The sequence below is a fragment of the Gobius niger genome (genome assembly GCF_951799975.1).
Source record: "Gobius niger genome assembly, chromosome: 18".
In the NCBI taxonomy this organism is placed as follows: Eukaryota; Metazoa; Chordata; class Actinopteri; order Gobiiformes; family Gobiidae; genus Gobius; species Gobius niger.
Genome location: NC_136869.1, coordinates 22730309 through 22743027, shown reverse-complemented (window position 1 = coordinate 22743027; position 12719 = coordinate 22730309). Strand labels below are relative to the sequence as shown.

Genomic DNA, 12719 nt, shown 5'->3' with positions numbered 1-12719 from the left:
AACTCATTCCTAACATCTTCATCAGGAGTAAGTTTATAAGCACATGTCACAACTTCTACTCCCTTATTTCTAACCAGCCTCAAGAACTTGGAAATGGGAGATTGCAAAACAGTAAGTAGCGAGGTGTTTTTCTTCGGGGCTTCTCATTCAGGCTCCAGATGAAGAGCAAACAGACAGAAGGGCAGACAAACTCACATTCATGACGAGCAGCGGTCGCCCGTGAGGCCTCGGGGTGCACAACCCCCTGGACAAACATTCCAGTGAGCTGCTCCGCATTTCAGACCGAGAGGTGCGGAGCTAAAGAGCCCTTTCTCCTGCGCATCTGGCCGGGCTCCCTATTACATAACGGTGTTTTGTAGGGCAGACACATGGAGGACCTACACAATGAAACTGCCCCTGGACAAGCAAAGACTATCGAAAGGAGTGTAATGAGCTGCTATAATGACAGCTATTACAAGCTGCTTAGGTAAACACTTTGGAGGAATGCTTTGATACAACACAGTCATTGTAACAGACTCTTTTGAAAGGCTGTGGTTGATTTTACATGTAACTCGTAGACACAGTTAATCTACTCAAATATCAATCTATACAGTAGTCACACCAACCCTCCCTTACATGGCATCCCCGTCTGACGTCGTAGTGTCCCTTCAACCCATCATCCGCAAGGACTTTGGCTTTATCGTCTTGACTCAATTTACAATCTTATCTCTCGACTCCTCACTCTCCTTCCCGTGCGAGGACACTTGCTAGTACTGTCCATTTTCTTTTCCTTTTTTTCCCCTCCAATCCCAGCTGCTTCATGTTCTTATCCCCAGCTTTGAACCAGAACATCCACCGGTATTAGCACTGTCTCGAGACCCTCTGTACTCCAAGTGAGATCTTCCAGCTGACTCAGACATGATGTAGGATAACTCCGATTATGGTTTAACCCGGCCACAAAATTACTTTGGCCGTAAATCTGAGCCGAATCCTCTTCTTGAAGATGGGGCCAAATGAACTCAAAAGTGCGGTATCCAAAAGCTGAGGACACGCCGGCTCGTTTCTGTTGGTTTGTAAAATTTTAAATCTTGTCACTCTTGTTGAATTTTCTTTGGCTCTTTGTTGCTCAGGTTGATACGATGATTTTCTGACCATTCAGTCCCTGTGCCTTTGGCTCTACAACCAAACATAACTTAACATAATTTTGAAGATGAACAAGATAAGAGAGACCATAATTGAAATCACGATTATTCAAACGATTATTTGTTGCCTTTAAAAAAAAACATCAAAAAAGTGACAAAAATCCAGCTAAAAAAGACAACAATCCAGCAAAAAAGTGACAAAAATCCATCAAAAAAAGTGACAAAAATCCAGCAAAAAAAGACAAAAATCCAGCAAAAAATGACAAAAATCCAGCAAAAAAGTGACAAAAATCCAGCAAAAAAGACAAAAATCCATCAAAAAAGTGACAAAAATCCAGCTAAAAAAGACAAAAATCCATCAAAAAAAGTGACAAAAATCCAGCTAAAAAAGACAAAAATCCAGCAAAAAAAGTGACAAAAATTAAAAATTTGAAGAAAAAAAAACATTAAAAAAAAAATAGAAAATAAAAATATTGAAAATTGAAAAAATAAAATATAATCGATTTTTTGCGATTATGCTAATTTTGTAATCGTTTACTGTTGTAATCGAAATCGTAATCGAATTTCGATTAATTGCACAGCCCTACAATATCTTGACTTGTAATGTTCTTACAAACTTCTATCAATCAATTGCCAATCAAACCACAATCTCAAATACTTATCAGTAAAAAAAAAAATACTCAAAATGGCCTTCATCTTAAAGCAAGACTCTTATTGTTAAAGTCGGGGATAAAGTTTGCGCGGGCCAAGGTGTTTTCCAAAGTCCCATCATTCCTTCAGACACTCCAGGCATCCACAGTGAGTCAGAGTCCATTTTTCTCTCAGCCTCCTCCTCTCACGTCTGGTTCTTCGCTCTTCACTCCTCTGGCCCCATCATAATGGCAGTGTAATTTACAGCTCTCGGTCAGCCCGGGGCATTGGATCTGTGTGAGCTCACAGCGAGGCGTGTCCCACCGCCCTGATCACCGCTGGCTCCTCTCGCCATAACCAGCACCAGATCTGCATTTTGCTTCATTCGCGCATGTTTGAATAATCAGGTTAACTTTGGTCGTTTCTTGTTCTTCTTCTGTTGGTCCACAGGTATATATTATGATTTATTAAACTCTATTTGAGTGAAAGGTAGTTGTTGCAATGACCACAAAAAGTGCAAAATATAAAAGTTCAGATCATGACACACACTGACAGCCCTCGCACGTGAGAGGAGAAAAATCTAAAGTCAGACGTCGGATCCAAATGAATCTTTAATCTTCCATTACTCAGGAAAGAGTATTTTTAGAATATGGCGCCATCTCTGCTGTCTCTCTGCTGAATCTTTCATGCAAGCTGTGAATATTTTACAATCTGTGAGGAATCGCGTAGTCAATGAAGACAGGCGCTTCTTTTGGAACGAACTGGACGCAGATTGAAAAGCAAATAGAGAATATTATGCAACTTTTTTTTTACCATATTCTTATGTTGTTTCCTCCGCTTTTAACCGAATCAGCATTTTCATCCGTACAGTTTTGCTAGCAATGCCACCGAATCACCTGACTTCGCTCTGTTTTTCCTCTCGGGTCTCGCTCTCATTCCAATCGCATGCTAATTATGCACCATGCGTCACTCTGGCATGTGTGCGGAATGACTGGACCCTCCACCCGCCGCCGGTACCTTCCCTCTAAATATACAACGTACAGCCATGCAGCCTCAGAAACCCAGCCAAGGGAATTCCAAGATCGCCTTACACCGGGGGCTCTTCATAAGTTTCAGGCTGGCTAACGGGACAGTCACAGATTATTAAAGGGGTTATTCACATGGTGGGGTTTGCCTTCTGGGTGGACTGCTGCATCCGTGACTACCTAGCGCCTCAAATAGAGTTTATGTTGGAACATGGGCAAGTTATATATATAGGATGTTTTTTTAATGAGTAGTGGAGTCCGTTTTAAAAAATAAGTGTAGTGTTGTAAGACTTACCTAGTACTTTTTTCCCCTTCATGTTTTTTTTTCCTAGTCTGGCCATACAGTTTGGATGTTATTTCAATGTGTGTTCACTGATTGAATTTGTTTGAGGCGAGACCAGCAGGCAAACACACTGTTGAGATTTTTGGCTGGTTTTCTCCCTGAACGTCTTAGTTTTAATGCCAGACAAATTCACTCTTATTTTATGACATTTAGTCAGTTCTCTCTCGTGTTAATTCCCCTGTCATGTGTTTAAAATATGTACAAAACTTGACAAAAATGTACTTCTACACAAACAAAAAAGGTGGACATTGAAAGCGCTTTCTTAAATGTTTCCGTCTGTTTAGCGAAATGTATCTGATTAATTTCACGTGACGTCTAGACAAAATCTAACCTCATTACGCCGTTGTATTTGTGCTTGGTTTTGCGAGACTTGGCTGAGCTTTGATGCACCTGAGCTGGACAGAAGCCCAGTTGTACCGACAGATCCAGCTCATGCTCTCTCTAACCCACTGGGAACGACCTCCCTCACAACGTTATCTCCACTGTCAGTCTGTAAAGCAGATCGCTGTCTCTGTTAGCACTCCTGCCTCGCTCGTCTTTGAAGTATAGTGCTAGGCTACACTTTCTCTTACATTTTGTTTGTGAAGAATATCGACAATTGAGGAAAAGATATTGCCAAACAGCGCTTCATCTGTAGCGATAAAGAAACAGTCGGTGCATAGTGTTTTGGTGCAGCTGCTACAAAGTGAATGTGGAGTTTGGTGAATATGTGATTGGCGGAGATGTTTGTTGGAAAGTGTCAAAGGGACCTCTGGAGACAATAGTTTAGATCAAGCAGTGCTCCTTCACTAATGCGCCAGCAGCCGCCCCCCCTCTCCTGCCTTTGTCCGCCCTGTTAGCTTTCGGGTGAGTGTCCAACCCACAGCCCTTTCTTACCCCAGCTTGGTTTTTGAAGGAAATCCCCCTTTTCCTCCCCTGGATGCTGGACTTGGTTGTGTTGTCCGTCCTTCTTAGTGCTACACAGATGGTCTCCAAAGCAAACCGAGGCCAGAGGAATAGCAGGGATACTCTGGCTCATAAATTTGTTGTGCACATGAGTCACTGTTGTGTTAGAACAACGTTTTGAAGGCTAAATGAAGCTAAATGCATCAGAAGTAACATTTTACGGTTCCACTGAAGCAAACAACTGTGCTGTGGAACGAAATCTTTTGTATAGCGAGCGCCTAATTTGATTTATTTACAAAAAAGCAAGAAGACAATGGATGATCATTTGAGAATGTTAGCGATAGTAGGCAGATGGCATCAGTATCACTTTTTTTTTTCTGTCAAGGAATTAGTGAATTTATGTGAGCAAAGAGTTCATGCAACGAGAATTGACATTTGTCTTGAAGAATGCATTGGTTTCTAAAAAGACTTGCTGTTTTCAATTATCACTTTTGTAATTGTTTGTGTATTTATTTGGATCTCCATGAGCTGTTGGCAGGGGCCAGCTCTTTATTTCCTAAGGCCTTTATAAAATGAAATGAAAAACTTTTATATTCCAGGGCTCGACATTAACAATTACATAACAAGTAAACTTTTTGTCCAGGCAAATGAAAAATACAGACAGCGGCAAAGCCACGTGTCCCGACATTCCTTAATCGTCTATTATTTTCTGCCAATACTCTTTCTGATAGTTTATGCCCCCGCAGAAGTCTGTTGTGTGTCGGTACTGCAGCATGTCATCTACTACGCGCACGAGTACAGGCTGGTCAGCGCCGCGTGCACGAGGCGGAGCGACTCGCGAGTGGAGGACGGGTCGGTGCAGAGGCAGAAAACAATGGCGATGTTTGTTCCTACCTGAGATCGCTCTGATTTCCTCGTTGTCAGAGTAGCTTGTTTGTTTGTAGCAGAGAGCTAACGTGAAGCTAACAGCTGAAGCTGCTGTCAGAGTTAGACCCGCCCACCGCCTCAGCCACAGCAGCTGGAGCAGCACCTGTATTTATTTAGGCCTGTCTGTTTTAGTCAATAAGCAGTTATATAACTAATGTTATGGTTGATTAAAATATGTTTTAATACATTCAGATCAGAAGTGTTAGCACCAAATTAATAAACACAGGCTCAGGACAAGTTAGAAAATATAAAAATGCACAGTGCACTGGGGACAGAAATTCTATCAGAAAATGGGCAGTGACATTGCAGACTTGCAAATGGAACAATGCTAACAAAAGATCCTGATGAATAACATTGGCATTCAATATGATAAAGTACATGAATATAAACATTTTAGAAAGTTAATTTAATCTTCATTCTAAATGAACACTATTTTACCCATCAAGTAGATTTTGTTGTCGGGCAATTAAAAAATACCTGCCAAGTACCTCAAAATGCTTAATGTCAAGCCCTGGTGTCCTAAAACAGTGAAAGGTACAGCTTCGATGCTCAATATAGTCAGTAGGTTGTTGTGAGCCGATATTACACATTTGTTTAGTGTCGATTTTAGCAAGTACCCAATCCATTGCACGAATTTGATACTATGATGGATATTTCAAAATAAGAGCTCACAATTTCCAGCTGTAGCTACTGGCTAATGCTACAGTAGGAACAAGAACAGCATAAAAACTAACTTTGATGCTAAAAGCTCTTATAATCACATCTCTTTGATGCCTTCATTTGGTTTTCAACTAGTACAATTACTTGGCAGAATTAAGCAATAAGTTTTTATCATGCGTTGCACTTTTTAAAGGCTTCACTGATGTTTTTTCTTACACATGTGGTATCAGACTCGTGCTCAGAGCCCAGAGACAAAGTATTGGTGTGAATCATCCCAGAATAAAACTGGCATTGGAAAAACCATTCCAGCGTAGTCATCATGTTCTGGTTTGTAATGTACAAGCCCACACCTTCCTGTCTCCTGTAAGTGCATCTGCTGAAGATTTGACCATTATATATTGCATTAGGGGCTATCCAACACCGCACCTAATGCTTCCCAATGCACTTATCGGCGTCTAACGTGAGATCGGCCTGCCCTAGTGCTTGGAGAGCCCAGGTTGTGGACTGTGGGTTCCATACCGCCCCGGACCCCCTGGGGCCGCTGTGAAAAAGGGCTTTATGGGTGTGCATCGGCGTGGGCACACAGTGTGAGCAGTCGGCTCCCTGGCCCTCATTAGCCAGGCCTTTGTTACAGTAAGCCATACCTCCTGAAGCCCAGATGCAGCCTTGTAGATTAGATCCTCACACACCCACCAGGGCTACTCAAAAGGCAGCCCTGAATCCAATCTAATCCCTCCAGCCTTCTCTTTTCTTTCGCCACACACAGATACAAGTATGTCGCGCACGGAGAGCACCGGGCGACTTTGGAATAACTTGTCCCTTGTGTTTGTAATCCCTGTCCAGAGATCCCGCCAGCAAGGCCTTTTCTTTCATTGTCACACAATTCAGCCGCACCACAGATAATCATCGAATAAACTCAGGAATCTATATTTTGAGGAGATTAAAATGTGTCGTGGAACAGGCTGTTTTCAATTGTGCTGCATTCTCCACAAATGTAAACATCGAAAGCGTACGTCGCAACTTTGACTACAACTCTTAGATGGTTCTTTGTGGAGTTTGCAAATTTACGTTTAAAGAGCTATATTGTTGCATTTGGTCAAATACTTTGCATGTTTTCAGTGAATGTGGAAATGTTTGTGGGTTAGGGGTGTGTCATTTAAGGGTAACAAGGCATAATCTACTTTTTGGAGGATTTGCCTAATTATGCATGTTATGAGTCTTAGTTGTTTTCATTGACAGTGGTGACGAACTAATAGCTTAACCTCTTACCACCCGCCTAAACCAAATGCATTCTGTCCTCTTTGGCTATTGTGTAGGCCTGTGTAACACCTCATTTGAAAGCTAAGACCCACAAAACTGTTTTGTTTTTTCCTCGCATTGTTGCTGTGTTGTGTCACCTTTTGTATGTTTTTTTTTGTGACATTTTGTTGAGTTTTTGTCACTTTTTGGTTGAATTTTTGTCACTCTTTGGTTGAGTTTTTGTCACTCTTTGGTTGAGTTTTTGTCACTCTTTGGTTGAGTTTTTGTCACTCTTTGGTTGAGTTTTTGTCACATTTTTGTCACATTTTTGTTGAATTTTTGTCACTCTTTGGTTGAATTTTTGTCACTGTTTGGTTGAGTTTTTGTCACATTTTTGTCACATCTTTGTTGATTTTTTGTCACTCTTTGGTTGAGTTTTTGTCACATTTTTGTTGCGTTTACATCCTTGTTTTCTTCTCTGTGGCTATTTTGGTGCTTTTTCCCCAAGAAGCTTTTTGATTAGGGTAAAGCCAAACTGGAGAAAATGGGATCCGTTCAGGTGGGAGTCAAGAGGTTAATAATAACTGTTTGCAGATATGTTTTTTAGACGTGGTTCCTGCTTCTTTTCTAACCTGCTTTGTTATTGCAATGTTTTTTTTATTTGTATCTTGAAATCATCTTTTGACCCCATTTCAGGGCCTCGTGAACCCCTGTTTTAAGCGACCTTGGTTGCTAGTGTAAGCTCTGTTTCAAAATGTTATTTTAGTTAATGTAGAAATGACTTAACTGTGTGACTCACCTAGAAACTCTCTAAACTCTATTTGCAAAATCAAACTTCACAAAGGAACTTGATACAGTATTTACCAGTAGCTGTTTAGGAAAGTATCCAAACTGTTTAGGACCCAAATCTGATGAATTGCCAAACTTTCCTGCACACGACCGCACATGTGTCATGTTAGGCCTTTTTTTTTTTTCTTCTCAAAATCCAAACTCTGCAAAGTATAAGAGAAAACGGCTTGTCTATTTCACCATCTTGTCTCGCTTCCACCGCAAGCTCCAGCCTGCGTGTTGTCCTTGGCTCTGCCTGTCATGTTGCGTTCAGCCACAAGACCATTTGTAAAATAATCAGCGAGGGGACTCCAGGACCAGACCTCGCCGCCGGATCCAAACCCGAGCGGTGATGTTGTGGACGGGAAGACGACAACAAGGGCGGTTAGCAACACGGACCTCCGGCGTTTCAAACACACCGGCGGACAATTAAGAGCGCCGCCCTCCGCACCGGCCAGTAGAATTTCACACACCCTCGCTTTTACTCTCGAGTTAGCTTTGTCAAGTACGCCGCGCCGTTGTTTTTGTTTGTTGTTGCAGTCGTTGTAGTGGACAGCAGCACATACTGTTTGCACCATTAGGAATTCTCGTAAAACCTCTTCAAAGTCCCGTGGCTTTTTACTGACTTTGGACACGGCAATAAAGGCTGTTAGCTCGTTGCTGGAATTTTACAGTTTAATGGCGCTATTTGCATTTTGGAGAACGCTGTGGTAATGTTGGAATGTGTTGGAGATGCTCATGGCCAAAAACTTGCCTTGGTCTGACAACACTGCACAGCCTCTTTCAAGCCACATTGTCCACCATTTCACACACAACAAGTTTGGTCAAAAACAAGGATTGATGTTGATTTTATGGATGTTTCTAGTCATTAAAATAACTCTGTCAGTGGATTGCCGAATGCTATATTTTATTGACCCTCAAACATAGCATTTGAAAGAACCGGATGCCTAGTGTAGAAAAACGTTTGAGCAAAGTTCATTTATCAATCAATTCAAGTTTTATTTCTAAAGCGCTTTACAACAACCAAAGTCGACCAAAGTGCTGTACTCAATAAAATATACAATTTTAAAGGAATAAAATTTCAGTTGCCACAGAACTATGTGTGAAATGCTCTTTTAACCTCTTAACTCCCACCTGAACGGATCACATTTTCTCCAGTTTGGCGTTACCCTAATCAAAAAGCTTCTTGGGAAAAAAGCACCAAACAGCCACAAAGAAATGAGAAGAAAACATGGATGTAAACGCAACAAAAAATGACAAAAACTGAACAAAAATGTGACAAAAACTGAACAAAAATTCAACAAAAAATGGTGACAAAAATGTGACAAAAACTCAACCAAGAAGTGACAAAAATTCAACAAAGATGTGACAAAAATTCAACAAAAATGTGACAAAAAGTCAACCAAGTGACCAAAAAAAAAAAAAATGTGAGAAAAACTCAACCAAAAAATGACAAAAATTTGAAAACAAAAAACACAGCAACAATGCAAGGAAAAAGATCAGTTTTGCGGGTCTTAGCTTTCAAAGGAGGTGTTACACAGGTTACATAGCCAAAGAGGACAGCATGCATTCGGTTTAGGCGGATGGTAAGACGTTAAACAGGTGAGTCTTTAGTTTGCTTTGAACAGGGGCAGGTCTGAAACAGCACGTAACTCAAGCGGCAACGTGTTCCAGAGTTTTGGACCTGCCACAGCAAAAGCACGATCACCCCACTGTTTGTAACGTGACCTGGCTGTGACATGGCTGCTTTCTTCACCATGCCTCTTCTTCATGTCTTTCAGAGTAAAACTTTACCTATACTGCTTGTTATACACTTTAGCCGAGGACACACAATACTTGACTCTGTATAGTGCACATCAAGCCCGAGCAGACAGTGGTCTTTCCTTTTGTGCTGGCTTTAAAGAGGGGCTATTATACTTTTTTCAATCACATAGCACCATTTCTGTAAATGCAGTAAATTAAAATAACTGCCTTGTATAAAATTGCTCTCTCAAAATGGCTGTAGTGAATGTCTTGAAATAGGCCTCTGTCTCTTTAAGAACCTCTGACTCTTTCCGACACGCCCCCTCCACACGCTGTCTGTGGCATCAGTGTGGAGGGGGTTCTGCTGAGGAGCAGTGGTTGGTTACTCGGCTGGTGACGAAAGCTCGGAGGCGTCTCCAGGAGGTGGGGGCGTTCCTAGGAGGACTCAGGCAAACCTATCCCTAAAATGGCCGCCATCAGAGTTTTTACAGATTACTCAAAAATACGTGAATGTGCCAAGGCAACACTTCAGGCATGTTTTAAATGAGGGAATGACATAAGAACATGATGTAAAGCTTGAAAAAGTCAATTTTGCATAATACCCCCCCTTTAAATCCATGCCGCTCCGTCCAACCCAATCCGAGAGAGCAAATGCATCGACTATTTTTTTAAAACGAGCTGCATATTTTGTCCTCTGTGACATTTCAGCGTTCTCCAAATCCCCGTCTCTATGATATCACATGAGAAAACCCCAGTCTGGAGGCCAACATTGTTGTGGTCTGCTTCATCCCTATGACAACGGCATAATATTTCTCGACGGCTCGTCTCGCTTTTGTGTCCGCATGGCACGGAGCGGACTTCCTTACCAGCTGGAATTCCGACGTTTTCCTGCCGCGGGATCATCTTTTCTTATCACATGTTTCCTATTTGCAGGAATTTGAAGACGTATATGATGTGGTTTGAGTCCTGAGATGCATTAGTGTAGGTCCGGCGTATTGTTTGGCTGGAAATGGTACCTCCAGCGTTTACGCAGGCCCGTCATCTTTCGCGAAAGTGGAAACAACACATCTGACATTGTTCCAAATTCACTTCATATTTTTCAGCAGACAGAATGGTTCTCATTTACTGTAAAACTATTCCGAGGAGACCCGATCCATGTTTTGGCTCGCTCAAGTCAAGTGGTTCAACTGTGCAGGGCTGTTTTAGGCTACTTCTATTTCTGCCGCTCTTTTCCGCACCAAATACCACATGCTATATCGAGCCGAGTGAATGTGGTAACAAGATGCCCAAAAGCCAGTGCGGAGAGGGAACATTCCAATGTTTTCACTGTCGCTGCCGTCTCGCATGGCAAATATTCCGCACAATCAAAATAGACTGGTATTTACAATTGGCCTGTTTAGCACACTCCGACAACCATAGCCAAAAAAATGCAGCCTCTGTTGACTGACAAGCATCAGCTCTATTACTTATTTTGGTACTGTAGGTCCTCAGAGAATGCTTTGACAACATTTCTTGCACTTATTAATCAGAAATTCTGCAACAGCATAAACATTTGAGTTTTACGATCATCAAACCGAACTTTTTTTTAATCTCATTCTAAAATTGTAATAGAAAACAGGGAAATGTTATTCAGCCCTATTATCTGAACATTTGAATTTGTTTTACAGTCAAATGTGTAGTGGTTAAGGCTGTTGCAAATACCGTATGTCTTGAAAATTGCACCAACTAATATGGTGATATATTGTGCATCCCTCGCCTGGACTCATTCTCTGTTCAGCAAAGGGAGAGTTTAGCGCAATTATAAAAACGCAATGTTGTAATGAAGACAGTTCAAGCACTGAAAGAACAAGAACAACAGTAGAGGCACCTGGATTTCATAAATGCAGATGTAAACATAACCCAATGTTTTCAAACGGGAACAACATAACATGATTGTGTAAAATTTCCCCCTTTAAATGTGATGAGCTCACTAAAATTCTATATAAGGAAGTGAACTGTTACTTAACCTCTTAACTCCCACCTGAACATGTTTTCTCCTGTTCTCCAAATTCTCCAAATCTAAAAGCTTCTTTAAAAAAGTGACAAAAATCCAGCAAAAAATGGCAAAAATCCAGGAAAAAAATGGCAAAAATCCAGCAAAAAAGAGACAAAAATCCAGCAAAAAAAAATGACAAAAATCCAGCAAAAAATGGCAAAAATCCAGCAAAAAAATGGCAAAAATCTATCCAAAAAAAAAACAGCAAAAAAAGTGAGAAAAATCCAGCAAAAAAGTGGCAAAAATCCAGCAAAAAAGTGACAAAAATCCAGCAAAAAAGTGACAAAAATCCAGCAAAAAAGTGGCAAAAATCCAGCAAAAAAGTGACAAAAATACAGCAAAAAAGAGACAAAAATCCAGAAAAAAAGACATAAATACAGCAAAAAAAAAAAAAGACAAAAATACAGCAAAAAGTGACCAAAATCCAGAAAAAAATTTGACAAAAAAGTAACAAAAGTGCCATAAAAAAGTGACAAAAACACATAAGGGAAATAAGAAGTGACGAGGAGGAGTGAATGCATTTGGTTTTGGCGGGCGGTAAGAGGTTAAAGGCACACTGCATATCACACAGTTCTCAGTACAGTTACAGCACGGTCTTAGGAGAGGCAAAGATATTTTTTTTATGATAAAAATATGTAATAAAGTAAATTCTTGCATTTGATTCTATTTATTAGGTGAAGTGTTACACAGTGTGGCTTTAAAGTTGGCTGGGAATTGAAGAAAAAGTAGCGCGCTCTTCTTTTCCGCTTTGTGCAGACCGATGTAAATCCAACTACATAAACTATGCCTTCTTTGTCATTTATATGTATCTCCCACCCATCACTTATAAGCTGCTATAACTTATTGTACATGCTATTTGGGTCGCTCCTGCATAGTGTGTCAGTCTGTATGGCTGCCAGATGAGCACAGGCATGTGTAGGCGGGCGGACTGGCTGTACATTTTTGTGCCTTATAGATTTCACTGGAACCTTATGCTTCCTTATCTATAGTTAGCCCCACTTGACTTTCCGAATTCCATATTGGTCAACTCTTGCACTTGTTTTTTGTGTTGTGATTTTATTAACCAGCATGAGGGCTAGTCAGATTGAATGGAAATTGACATGAAATCGCAATCCTGGAGTAAACGGTTGCTAAGCAGAACGTCCACCTTGCTGCTCAGGGAAGAAAGTCCCGCATTTAAGCCAAGCTAACACTGTTTAATTATCAAACTACAAGCATTTTTCAGGAATCAAGGAGAGTATTTAAAGAAACTGAATCGGCAAGAAGAACTGTGAATGATTTTG

At 40.9% G+C, this 12719-nt stretch overlaps 1 protein-coding gene across 4 annotated transcripts in view; it reads left to right on the top strand.

Annotated features, from left to right (window-relative positions):
* arhgap21a (Rho GTPase activating protein 21a) overlaps positions 1–12719 on the top strand; it is a 73702-nt gene that overhangs the window by 23220 nt on the left and 37763 nt on the right. The window lies entirely within an intron of this gene.